General features: G+C 46.7%; 1 pseudogene across 1 annotated transcript; it reads right to left on the reverse strand.

Annotated features, from left to right (window-relative positions):
* Positions 1-129: 129 nt before the first annotated feature.
* On the reverse strand, positions 130-4154 carry LOC307030755 (histamine N-methyltransferase A-like; annotated as a pseudogene). Its single transcript, XR_013810611.1, has 8 exons — positions 4109-4154; positions 3365-3444; positions 3106-3248; positions 2190-2242; positions 1614-1721; positions 1338-1468; positions 955-1048; positions 130-672 (listed from the first exon to the last, which is right to left on the reverse strand). The product of XR_013810611.1 is annotated as a histamine N-methyltransferase A-like (transcript).
* Between the last annotated feature and the right edge of the window lie 9031 nt (positions 4155-13185).

Raw genomic sequence — 13185 nt, forward strand, 5'->3', positions numbered from 1 at the left:
CAAATATACGTTATGCTACTGGACTTAGCTAATTGTCCATTCTCGAATGATGACTGTCTTGATATGTTATAGAAATTCAATACATCTACTATTTCAGTAAGGTGGAAGTGAACTTGATGACTCAATAGCTACTTAGCGTAATGTTTTTATTGAGGGTGTTGGTGCACATACAGAGTCAGTTTGGTAAATATAAGCTAAAGAGATTGAAAACTACTCTAAATGGTCAACTTAATGTTAGGCAAATCCCAGTTTATGTAATCAAATGGCAGGATAAAGTCAATGCAAAAATGTTAATTTGATTGTATTTTTTTCCATATGACATACTCAAGCATGAACAAGAATGCATTTAAGAGTACTGTTGAACAACACTTTGCCATCTTTTTCAGTGCTGCACTTGTTCCTGAGAAGGTCCAACATGCCTGCTCTGATCTCTGGGGTGAAGGACTCGAAGTGATCTTGGCCGTCATGAAATTCAGCAGACGTTGTCCAAGCTGGCTGCTCGGAGTGAAGCACTCAGAGATGTCGAAGGAGTTGGGAATGGTGTGTTCATCGTATTTCAGACCAAGGCTTTTCAAGCAGGCAATAATCTCTCCGGAAGAGCGATACTCTGTGATGGTGTCGACACACAGATCCTTCTTGTAGGTCTTCCACAGGTGTCCCAGCCACTGTTAGCTGGATAGCATGAGATAAAAATAGTACATTAATGTCAGAAGAAACATATTGTCACACAACAAAACATAAATGTTGCTGTCAAAAGATACTCTTGGTCATCTTAGGATCTCATATATTAGGCAAGAAGGCTGGTAGCTTCAACAGTCCTCAACACAAAAAACCACAAAGAGGATATTCTTTAGGGTAAATTAAGAATGTGCATTGTTGAATGTCTGGTTGGACACAGATATGAAAAACGTTGGAAAAGAAGCAGTATTGAATTGCAATTGTTTCTTTAGTTACCTGCTTCAACGATGATCATAAGCCTGCCATTGTTCTTCAGCAGGCTTTGGAAGAACTTTATGGTGCCGGCGAGGTTATCAACGTAGTAGATCATCTGTGAAGGACAGAGTTGTGGGCAACCTTTAAACTGACCTTTACAATTGAGGATTGCATTATGTTATACAGTATGTAAGACTATTAATAGCACCTAACATTATACTTTTGTTTGGCAGAAAGTGCTATGCTGATTTGCTCCCCGATGAATTTAAGCAGCAAGAGATAATTGAGATGGGGGGGCACCTAAATCAATCTCATTGGATAGTTGAGACACCGGCAATATACCAGCAGCTGGTTTTGTAATTTAAGCTTTTTTGATGTCATGACCGAGAATCAAATTCATATACCTGAATCATGTGTATGAAGTCAAATTTCTTCACGTCTCCTTTAGCTTTGATATGCTTCTCATAGTCCTCACTGTGCATGATATGCCAACCAAAGGGGATCTTCTGAAGGTTAGCGATCTTTGCTACCGATGCTAAAAAACAGAGATGCAGACAAATTAGTTAGTTTATGAAAATGTGAGCCATCACCTAAAAACTACATACAATAAGAGTAAGAAGAAAGTAATGAACAGATACAATTATACTTTTTCATTGTGGTGAGTTCTGAAAGGTTAATACCTTTGAAGTTGTCAGTAAGTTTGGAGCTGCCCTCCACAATGTCAGCAGAGATCGGGACAGCAGGGAATGTGGACTGCAGCAGAGTCAGCATCTGGGAGTCCATCTCACCTGGAGGAAAACAGGTAGTCTTTAGGCTTTTAAATCATGCTGCTTCTGTTTGAAGCAATCATCCACCAAAATGAAGGACATACAGTAGCTTTGAATTAAAAAAATATGATGTAACATTCCAGACACATTTTAGATTATTACTTTAAAGCCATGTACGTGAAAGGGGATTAATCCAACTTTCCTGTAAAAACAAATATACTTTATGAGGTTAATATAGGACCTCAGAAGCCTGACTGAGTTAACGTCTTTCCTCTAGAAAACTCTCTCATGATGTGTGCCCAGAAAGTGTTTTCTTGCTACAGTGGAGTAACTCTTAAAAGAGTAGAATTCATTCTGAAAAGGTTTTACATTTGGAAGAGTATTTAAATATGTTAAATAAAGATGCTGTACCCCACTGTATCCCTTGTACTCTTGAACTTTGTGATCACACACTAGTTAGTATCTGAGCTGCTGTGATTCATCACATACCTCCACCGCTTCCAACACCTAGTACATCCAGACTGCTTTTGCCTGCTCCAATTCTGCATCAACACATGACAGGTGAAAAAGAGACACTCAGTTTAAGGATGCAATTGTAAATCACAATTTAAACCGTAAATAAATGAAAAATTGAAATGAACAAATCCCTCCAATCAGAGATGGAACGCACTGTTACTTTTAAGAAATTCTAGTTCTAATTCTTATTTGTCTAAGCATTAAGTGTTGGGTCAGCAAAAGCCTACATACCTATGAAAACCTGCTTACAGTATTTGTTTATTAAAATATTCATACAAAATTGTACCAAAAATCTATTTTTTTCCCAGTGTAGTAATACAATGCTGGATTGATTTTAAGTCATTGGCTAACAATAGATGGAAAATATTGATTAAGTTAGCAGGGAGGTATTGAAAAAGACATTGGTTTTGTGTCATTCAAACAGACATGTATTGATGATTACTAAATTAATCCCTGTGGTTAAGAGTGACTCGTATGGACAAGAATGTGAGACAGAGTAAGAACACGCTGTTGGTGAGTCTGTCAAATATCCAACCTAGAACTAACTTCACTGCGGTGCCACCCACCCACTTCACTGTTATCAGGGTTGTTTGGACGTAGAAATTGGGCAGTTTTCCTAAAAAAACATTGACTTTGGACCAATGTAGACGAAAACATTTGTTGTTTTACTGTTGAAATATGCAAGCTTTGCTGCTCAATGAAATGACAAGCAACCTTATCTCTCTTTGAACGAAAACATACCAAACTTTGAGAAAAGTCATTGAATGAAAATGATCTAAATGATCCCTTTGTCGTCAAAAGGCAGCCACAACCTCTACTGAGTGAGTTATAAGTTAATAGGTGAACAACATTTTTTTTAATGCAGCACTCCTTTCGTGTAGTAGCCTACCTTTGAAATTCTCCAGGCAGGACATTGTGAACACACTGCATGATAGCCTCGTGCTCTCCAGAGTGTTCTAGGTAGAACTGAAAGCTTTGGACGCAGCTTCCTTCATAACAAGTCTGCTTTGCTTCTGCAGCCATGACTGATTCCTGCAATGCATAAAAAAAGGCGGTTGCAAATCAAACATTAATGATTGAAGCATGCATAGAAAAACAATCTCTGATTCACTATGATAAGCAGTATTTGTCAAGTATTAAACAGCTACCTTGAGTGTGCAGGAAAGGAGAACAGAGTGAATTGGTCCCCACTTTAAGGCTGCAGAGTTTTCCCCTCCCACAAGCTGTCCTGAAAAAACATGTGTTACGTAACTCTTAAAGGAATGAACTTTACATGTGCACCAGAGCAAACTGAAGATGTGCAGTCAGATTCCTGTTCAGTGAAGATTCCAGTGACTACTAGGAAATTATCTTTATCATTAGTGGAAGAGAATCATAGACATCCTCAGAAAATGGTTTATAATGTTTAGTTAGTGTATTCTCTGTGGCAACATTCAAAGCTAATTTCAGATCAACCTGCCAAACAAATTCAGGTCATAAGTGTGTGTGTGTGTGTGTGTGTGTGTGTGTGTGTGTGTGTGTGTGTGTGTGTGTGTGTGTGTGTGTGTGTGTGTGTGTGTGTGTGTGTGTGTGTGTGTGTGTGTGTGTGTGTGTGTGTGTGTGTGTGTGTGTGTGTGTGTGTGTGTGTGTGTGTGTGAGAGAGAGAGAGAAAGAGAGCAAGATGTATTTCTTTGTTTGCCTTATCTTTTTTTTTGGCATGATATGACTGAACTTGCCGTGGTGCAATGGTGCACGTACTGTACTCTATCCCCTGAATTGACCTCAAGTAGGGCAAAAGCGTTCTCTTAGAACTCATCACTTATTATAAGTGCAAGTTAAACATTTTTCATCAAGTCTGTCGTCTTGAAATAAACATAAGGATCCTTTCTTAATAAACAACTGCCCCGCCTGACCAGTTGGAAGTGCGGAACATAAGCCTTCCATTGTTCTTCAGCAGGCTGTGGTAGAACTTGATGGTGTCGGCGAGGTTATCCACATAGTAGATCATCTGTGAAGGAGAGCATTATGGGAAAGTTTTAATCTAACCTTTTCAATTAAAGCTTGCATCCATGCAAGTACACAGTCTGTGTTTTCAAGTGTAGGACAAATATGTCAGACTAAACACTGATGCAGTGTTTCTGCCAGACCAGGGTTGAGAGGGCGTCCACCCCGAGATATAGATACTCTTTACGTTAGTGAGCCGGATCATTTGACTCGGCGAGCGCCAGCTGTTTCGCCTCCCAAACGGCTCTTCATGTTACCACAGTTTACCACGGAGCCTCAGTTTCGCCGCTGCCAGGCTCCGGCGCTCGCAGTTCACGCACGTGCTCCACTAGCACCCCCCACCCTCATCGCGTCCAAATCGCGCACGTTCCGTTTTGTGCAGTGTTAGGCACCACCGATGTCGGGGAAACGATCTTCAATACTCCGAAAAGAATCCCACCAGACTCCTTTGCCGCTCCAACAGAGGGATGTCCTTGTCCTTTGTCCTTTTGGTCAATTCAAACGATAAAAACTCTCGATCTTCTCTAGAATTATAAACATTTTTGGATGCCCTCGGCTCGATTTCAGGACGTCCCGAGCTGAATAAGGGCGTCAAATGACGGCAAGACGCCCCCTGGCGGAAACGATGCACTGATGATTGCTAAACACTTTTTTTTCAGCAGAAAAGGTAATGCTTATTTGCTCTCAATGCATGGACACGAAGACCTGAAAGGGAACCCTAAAAATAATCATTTCAATTTAAAAAATAATCAAAAAATCTAACTTATTTTACCTGAATCATGTGTATGAAGTCAAATGTCTTCATGTCTCCTTTGGCTTTGACTTGCCTCTCATAGTCCTCACTGTCACTTTGAGGGCACAGAAGTTAGTTTTATGATTCAAAACAAACATTATGAGTAAGCCAATAAAATGGATAACCTATAACATTATGTGATAAACCCTTGATTACTCAAGCCTTGATTCAGAGGGCACAGATGTTCGAGAGAAGTCTAAAGCCGCTTTCACACTGCAGGACTTGCCGTACTTTAGTGCCGGCACTAAAGTACCACGGCCCTGAATCCGCCAGGGGGCTAGTGCCAATCGCATTCACACAGCAGTACTTTCCCTGAGGCAAGATTACGCTGACGTCACTTCGTCTTCTTCTTCTCTGGGTTTACTGGCAGGCCGCAAAACCACTTCACGGCGAGTACAAAAAAAAACGAGAAGAACTACACGGGGGAGGGGATATAAAGCCCACCCGTTGTACATTATATATATATATATATATATATATATATAGGTAGGCTCAGCAGACAGACCGTAGTGCAAAGATAAAGTGTCACATGATTATCTACTAAATAGTGAATTCGGCATCAACTTCACCAAGATGAAGTTCATATCTTCCTAAGATACGTGATAACAATGGACTTTATCTTTATGTATTTATTATAAATTACCCCCTCAGGCTGATTTTGGAAAAGGACATTAACCGTTGTTTGGTGTTTTTCCCTTATTTATCTAAAACAAATGACATGATAAATTATTTGTGTTTATGTGTGTAAGACTTGTGTTTCTGCCCCTGCCATTGCTGTACAAGGTTGCAACATTGTAGATAAATTCAACCACCGACACCTGTCTGCTCTCACATTCTTCTATTCTGCAAATTTGGGGTGGGACACAATAAATAAAGCTTCGCCAGTTTGTTTGTTTTATTGCACCGTCAAGACATAACAATAACGGCATCACGCCGCTCAAGTAGCTTTTGCGAACATCGCTCAAAACATTTGGAGTTGGGAACTGCTTTCTGTAGAAGCTGCTGCATCCCGTCCTCAGAGTAAATTGCCAGAAGCGCCGACACTTCCTCATCATTCCACCGCTCCGGTGTTGTAGTACGTGTGGTCATAACTGCTTTAAAGTACAAAAAAACTACTCGCTCAGGTGTGGATGTGGTTTTGTAGCGAGGAAAACAATGGCTGCCTAACAAAAAAAATTCTGAGTCTAACGAGGCGTGGTTTTCAATTCGCCCAGCCAATAGAAATAGAATAGAAATTGGCACTCTTTTATCACCAGGTTCGTACCACCTCTCTAGCAGGGACTGAAAATGGCAAAAAGAGTTCCCGGCACTGAGTAGTCCTGGCGGTGTGAACGCGACATTATTGGTACTAACGGAACTAAAGAACCCAAGTAGCAGGGAAAGTCCCGCGGTGTGAATGCGGCTTAAGACACAATGACAATAAATCATTGATCTGCATCTCCCCAAATGTTTTTAAACAATCACCATGCAATGTTAAATAGCCAAAAAAACATTTGTTAGAGCTGAATCAACCGTTATACAGAAATAACAATTATAACAAATATATATATATCTTGGATTGTATTTGCATGATCTGCTGAAAGAGACAAAGACACATGTGGAAGGAAATTATACAAAAATATGGTACTTGTGGGTTATCTGTCGCCATTTTTTAATAGCGGTAAACTGGATCCTCCACATTAACTTTTTCATTTCTCAAATTAACAAAATCATTCATCCTAGGAGTTAGGGTTATTTCTAGAGTCTTAACAAAGGGAAAAAAGTGTGTATTTACAGTCTGAAAAAAACTAAAAAAGTTGTGATAACCCACAAGTACCAAAAATATATTTGATTTTGCAGTGCTCTAAATGGTTAATACCTTTGAAGTTGTCAGTAAGTTTTGAGCTGCCCTCCACAATGTCAGCAGTGATCTGGACAGCAGGGAATATGGACTGCAGCAGAGTCAACATCTGGTTGTCCATCTCACCTGGAGGCCACCAGACTTTAGATTTGAGATCACACACTGACTCTTTTGCTCCAAAAATATAAAAAATCAATTACAGCCGTGTGTGCGTGTGTGTGTGAGAGAGAGGCATAAAGGAAAATGTTGTGTTTTTACAACAGAACTTGTTTCTGTATCTCATACCTCCACCACTTCCAACACCAAGAACATCCAGACTGCTTTTACCAGCTCCAATTCTGCATCAACACATGATTTACAGTAAAAGTGATTGCAAACAAGTGAAAAGTCTTAAGATCTCTAATTAATAGAATATCTCTTGTACTATACCTTTTAAATCCCCCCAGCAGGATGTGGCGAACACCCTGGAGAATGCACTTGTGAAGCCCAGACTGTTCTAGGCAGGGGCGGACTGGGACTAAAATTCAGCCCTGGAAACTGACCCAGTCCGGCCACATGAAATGTCAAATGTTAGAAATCCGCTGTTTATTATTTAAAGTTTTACGTCCGATTCACTCCTTTTTTCCTCTCTGTACACAGATCCAGTTTGGGCATTGGCCTCTCATCAGATTTAATTTTTAGTTGCTGCTGAAGCGGAAGTTTAGTAAAATTATTTTTGGTGAAATACTCCAAATCTCCACCCTCCATAATTGCACTTACTTCAGTTGCTTGCTTTCTAAGGGCGGTGATCACAGTTACAGTACGAACTGAAGTTGATGCGATTTGATTGGATTGTGAGGCATGACGTGGCCTCATCTGATTGGTCAATCCCTCAATTTATTTTCACCAAGGGAAGCCAATTTCGGCTAGCCTCCTCTTGCAACAGAGAGTGCAATCCAGGCGCGCCGGATTCATTTTAGAAGTAGGGGGGCCTAAAAAAGTGCGTGTGTGTATGGCCCAATCCCAAACAACGCCTTACACCCTACCCCTACACACTCCCCCTCCGTGACGGAGTGAACTCCGGGGAGTGACACATGAGGCTCCCTCCTGTCAGATGGAGGGAGTAAATACAGCACAAGCTTTGGGACAAACTCCACTCTCTCCGGCAGAAACAGGAAATACCGTAATATGTAAGCCTAACAACGGTTTCAAATCAGCATCTCTTTGAGAAAAAATGTAAATGAATAACTCAAATAAAACTCCAAACATCTTTAATTGTGTTTTATAAAGCTCTTTTAGTTTTAAACGTGATGTTTATAAGCTTCTTCGTTTTTGCAACAGTCTGTAAATATAACTTTATAATAAAATGCACACATTTACCTTTTTCTAGACTAACCACACAGGTATGAATGATCCTAAGTTAAAAACATATGAGGTTATCATGAGCTCGTCTATACGGCGCTGATTTTACCTAATGCAAAGTGACCTGCTCCATCGAAATCAGTCGTATTGACCCGAAGACACATTTTGATTCCTAGCTTTCTAATGATATCAGGATTATTTTTGTAGGTTACTCCAAATATTAAGCAAAATATGTCACATAATGAGAAAAAGGCCTTTAAAGTTTTCTCTTCTCTGGAATCCATCGATCTGATTGATTATTAGCGGACCAAATGATCAAAATACTACGGAGGGAAGATATTTTCGTCTCGATTACTGCACTCACGGGAAACACCGGCTGTTGTTCCTGTTGTGACGTTAAATTACTCCGTTCTCCGCTTGTTATGCCGTTACAAGCTTCAAACCTGTATTTATCATCTGAATTTTCCGAAACAAGTTTAAAATTCTGAAAGCCAAGACTTTGTTTATTTGAAATCAGATGAAAACAAACTATAACGGACCCTGCCGTGTTATCTATGATTACTATATGCTGTAGTGCCGAGAGACGGGAGTCGGAGGCGGGGTATCGAAGGTACAAGCTAGACTTTTATTTAACATCAGAACAACATGTAAACAGCTTTCAGCCCGGGAAGCTAAGACCGGGGGAAACAGGAAGTCCGGTCAACTCACTAATGTCCGTGCGGAACAATACCCCAACCCATAGTTCCGTGGGTGAATAATGTCAATCACCACACAAGCCCCCCCAGAATTCACCCATAGTCAAAACCCTCGCGCCTGGGAGGAAGTACCGCCCGACCCCGGCGCGTACGGACCACAGGGGCTGAGGAGGGCGGGGCCGCAGGCGAGGGCAGGGGCAGGGGCGCCAACGAGGGCGAGGGCATCCCCACAGGGGGTGGGGGGCGGGACATGGGAGGGCGGCCCCGACGTGGGGGCAGAGCCAACTCCAACGGCCTGGAAACGTCCACGTGAGCAGGCTTAATCCGATCAACGGACACAGTCTCAGGCCTGCCACCAACGTCCACCACCAGGCTCTTGTCCCCGTGACGTATGACCCTGAACGGACCGTCGTAAGGGGGGCGCAGGGGACCGCGGTGAGCGTCGTGGCGAATAAAAACGAAATCCGCCGACCGTAATCCGGGGGACACCCGGAAAGCTGGGTTGCTGTGCTGCGACGTGGGGACGGGCGTGAATGTCCCGGCGGTCTCGAGCAGGGAGGAGCGCTGCCCGGCTGCAGACCAGGGCACAGTGGCGGTGGGAATGAATTCCCCGGGGACCCGTAGCGTCTGGCCATAGACGAGCTCCGCCGACGAGGACTGCAGGTCTTCCTTGGGGGCACACCTGAGGCCGAGCATAACCCACGGGAGCTTATCCACCCAGTTGCCGTCTGTCAATCCGGCACGCAGTGACGCCTTCATGGATCGGTGAAACCGCTCACACAATCCGTTAGCCTGGGGGTGATATGCGGTGGTGCGGTGCAGCTTGACCCCCAAACCCACAGCAACAGCGTTCCACAGCTCCGAGGTGAACTGAGAACCGCGGTCAGAGGAGAGGTCAGACGGGGTCCCGAAGCGCGCCACCCACGTGCCGATGAAAGCGCGGGCGACGTCGGAAGCTGACGTCGAGGTGAGGGGAACGGCCTCGGGCCAGCGGGTCGTCCTGTCCACCATCGTAAACAGGTAGGTGAAACCGTGAGAGGGGGGAAGCGGACCTACGAGGTCGACATTGACATGGTCAAACCTCCTCTCAGGAACCGCAAACAGTTCAAAAGGGGCCCTAGTATGGCGGTGGACTTTAGCCCGTTGACAAGCCACGCATGCGTCGACCCAGGACTTCACGTCCTTCTTAAGCCCCTGCCACACGAACTTCTGCGACACCAACTTCACGGACGGTTTCCTACCGGGGTGGGAAAGCGCCAGTCCGTAGGGGCTAGCGGTCGAGGCTGGCCCGTGGAGATGTCACACCACAGCTTCGCGCCCGAGTCACCGACCGTGACCTCCTCCAGTCGCAATCCCGTGACCGAGGCCTTGAGGGTCTGGACCCCGTGGTCAGAGGCCTGGTCAGCGCCCATGCGGAGGTAATCGAGGCCCAGCTGCACAGCTCCGATGACCGCTCTGGAGAGGCAGTCCGCGACCACGTTAGCCTTGCCAGCGATGTGTCGTATGTCCGTGGTGTACTCGGAGATGTACGAAAGCTGGCGTTGCTGTCGGGCGGACCACGGCTCGGCCACCTTGGACATGCAGAAAGTAAGTGGCTTGTGATCCACGAACGCCGCAAACTCCCGGCCTTCCAGCAGGAAACGGAAGTGGCGAACAGCCAAATAGAGACCAAGGAGTTCCCTGTCGAAAGCGCTGTACTTGCGCTCCCTGGGAGTCAACTGGCGGCTGAAAAAGGCAAGCGGTTGCATGGCGCCGTCGACCCATTGTTCATGCACCGCGCCCACAGCGTAGTCAGACGCGTCGGTGGTGATAGCGATGGGGGCCCTGTGTGACGGGTGAGCCAACATGGCGGCTTCGCTCAGGGCGGCTTTGGTGGCATCGAAAGCGGCTTCCCTTTCAGCCGTCCAGTCTATGGCCTGGCCGGGGGACTTGTCCTTGAGGGCCTCGTACAGCGGGCGCATGGTGTGGGCCGCCCGGCGGATGAACCGGTGATAAAACGTCACCATCCCGAGGAACTCTCGGAGCGCCCGAGCTGTAGACGGTCGTGGAAAGGCGGACACGGCCTCCACTTTCGATGGGAGGGGGGCGGCTCCATATTTGCTGATGAGATGCCCGAGGAAGTGGATGGAGGACAACCCGAACTGACACTTTGCCGGGTTGATAATCAGGCCGTGTTGGCTGAGCCTCGCAAAAAGGACACGGAGATGTGCCTGGTGCTCTTCAGAGGAGGAGCTGGCGACAAGGATGTCGTCTAAATAGACGAAAATGAATGGCATGTCTCTGAGCGCCGAATCCATCAGCCGCTGAAAGGACTGAGCTGCGTTCTTAAGTCCAAACGGCATACGCAGGAACTCGAAAAGCCCGAACGGCGTAATCACCGCAGTTTTGGGGACGTCTGAGGGGTGCACCGGAACCTGATGGTAGCCCCGCACCAGATCCACCTTGGAGAAAACCAGCTTGCCCGCCAGGTGTGAAGAGAAGTCCTGGATGTGAGGGACCGGGTAGCGGTCTGGCGTAGTGGCGTCGTTAAGGCGGCGGTAGTCACCACACGGTCGCCAGCCACCGGCTGATTTAGGGACCATGTGGAGCGGCGAAGCCCAAGGGCTGTCCGAGCGGCGGATGATGCCCAGACGCTCCATGCTGTTGAACTCCGACTTGGCGACCGACAGCATGTCAGGGTTGAGCCGCCGGGCCCTAGCATAGACTGGGGGGCCTTCAGTGTCAATGTGGTGCTCTACCCTGTGTTTGGTAGTGGCAGCGGAAAAGGTGGGCTGCGTCAAGTCGGGAAACTCACTGAGAAGGTGCTGGAACTTGTCACCCTGTGAGAGTGAGCTGGAGAGCCCGCTGAATGACGCCTCGCCGCGGGTACATGCGAACGAGGCAAACGTCAGTGCGTCCACCAGGCGGCTGTTCTTGACGTCCACCAGCAGTCCGTGAGCGCACAGGAAGTCTGCGCCAAGGAGGGCGAAGGAGATGTCAGCCGTGATGAAATCCCACTTAAACCGCTGACCCTCGAAATACAGGTCCACTGTCTTTGTGCCATAGGTGCGGATAGGGGTGTCGTTAGCGGACGTCAAAGGTGGGCCGTGGCCCCCACCGGCGGCGTCCTCCACCGTAGCCGGCAGGACGCTCCGCTGGGCTCCTGTGTCACAAAGGAGTCTGCGACCAGAGAGGGTGTCCCTGATGAACAGGAGCCGGTTGGATGTGCCCACGCTCGCGGCCACTACCGAGCGCAGGCCTTGGCGTTTCCCGTTTCCTTGTAGGTGCAGGGGGGACGGCACATCCTCGCTTTCGCCCCATAGCGTGCATGGTACTGACACAGGCCAGGGCTGGAGTCGCTGACGTCGGCCCTGGAGCTTCTGCTAGGTGGCATGCCTCTACCAGGGAAGGAGCCGCTGCGTGTCGGGGCCAGCACCTCAGGGGTAAAACGCTGGGTGGCCAGGAAGAACCGGTCAGCTTCTTCGGCTAAAGCGCGTGGCTCAGTAATAGCCGTGTTAGCGAGCGCTGTCTGAACATGCGGCGGCATGTGCCGAAGAAACAGTTCTATGAACAAAAAATTGGGTTCTTCCGTACCTAGCAGGTTGAGCATCATTTCCATGTGGTCAGAAGGCTTGCTGTCTCCCAGGCTATGAATAGCGAGCAGGCGTCGGGCCCGTTCCGACCGAGACAGCTCGAAAGTCTTTAGCAGGAAAGCCTTGAACGCTGCATATTTATCCTGGGCAGGGGGAGATGTAATAAAGCCCACCGTCCGGGTCGCAGTGGAGCTTCCCAGTGCCGAAACGACGTGGAAATAGCGTGATGCGTCATCAGTTACTCCGCGGAGGGCGAACTGAGCCTCCGCCTGTGCGAACCATGCAGCCGCAGATGTATCCCAAAACTCCGGCAGTTTGAAAAAAACGGCGTTATTTGCCATGCTCGGTTCAGTCTCGGATCCTTCTACGAGACTTATGTCGGGGTCACCAATGTAGTGCCGAGAGACGGGAGTCGGAGGCGGGGTATCGAAGGTACAAGCTAGACTTTTATTTAACATCAGAACAACATGTAAACAGCTTTCAGCCCGGGAAGGTAAGACCGGGGGAAACAGGAAGTCCAGTCAACTCACTAATGTCCGTGCGGAACAATACCCCAACCCATAGTTCCGTGGGTGAATAATGTCAATCACCACAATGCCTACATTCATAATTTCAGCGGGAGGGAGGGGGAGCAGCGCTGTGGAAGATCAGAGTGGCCAGTGAGAGGCGAGCTGTGGTCTTCCCTACAAGCTTAAAAAATGCGTGTAGCTACTGAGATTGAATATATATAACAATAAAAAAGAAC

This window comes from Notothenia rossii, assembly GCF_949606895.1.
Source record: "Notothenia rossii genome assembly, chromosome: 2".
Taxonomy (NCBI): domain Eukaryota; kingdom Metazoa; phylum Chordata; class Actinopteri; order Perciformes; family Nototheniidae; genus Notothenia; species Notothenia rossii.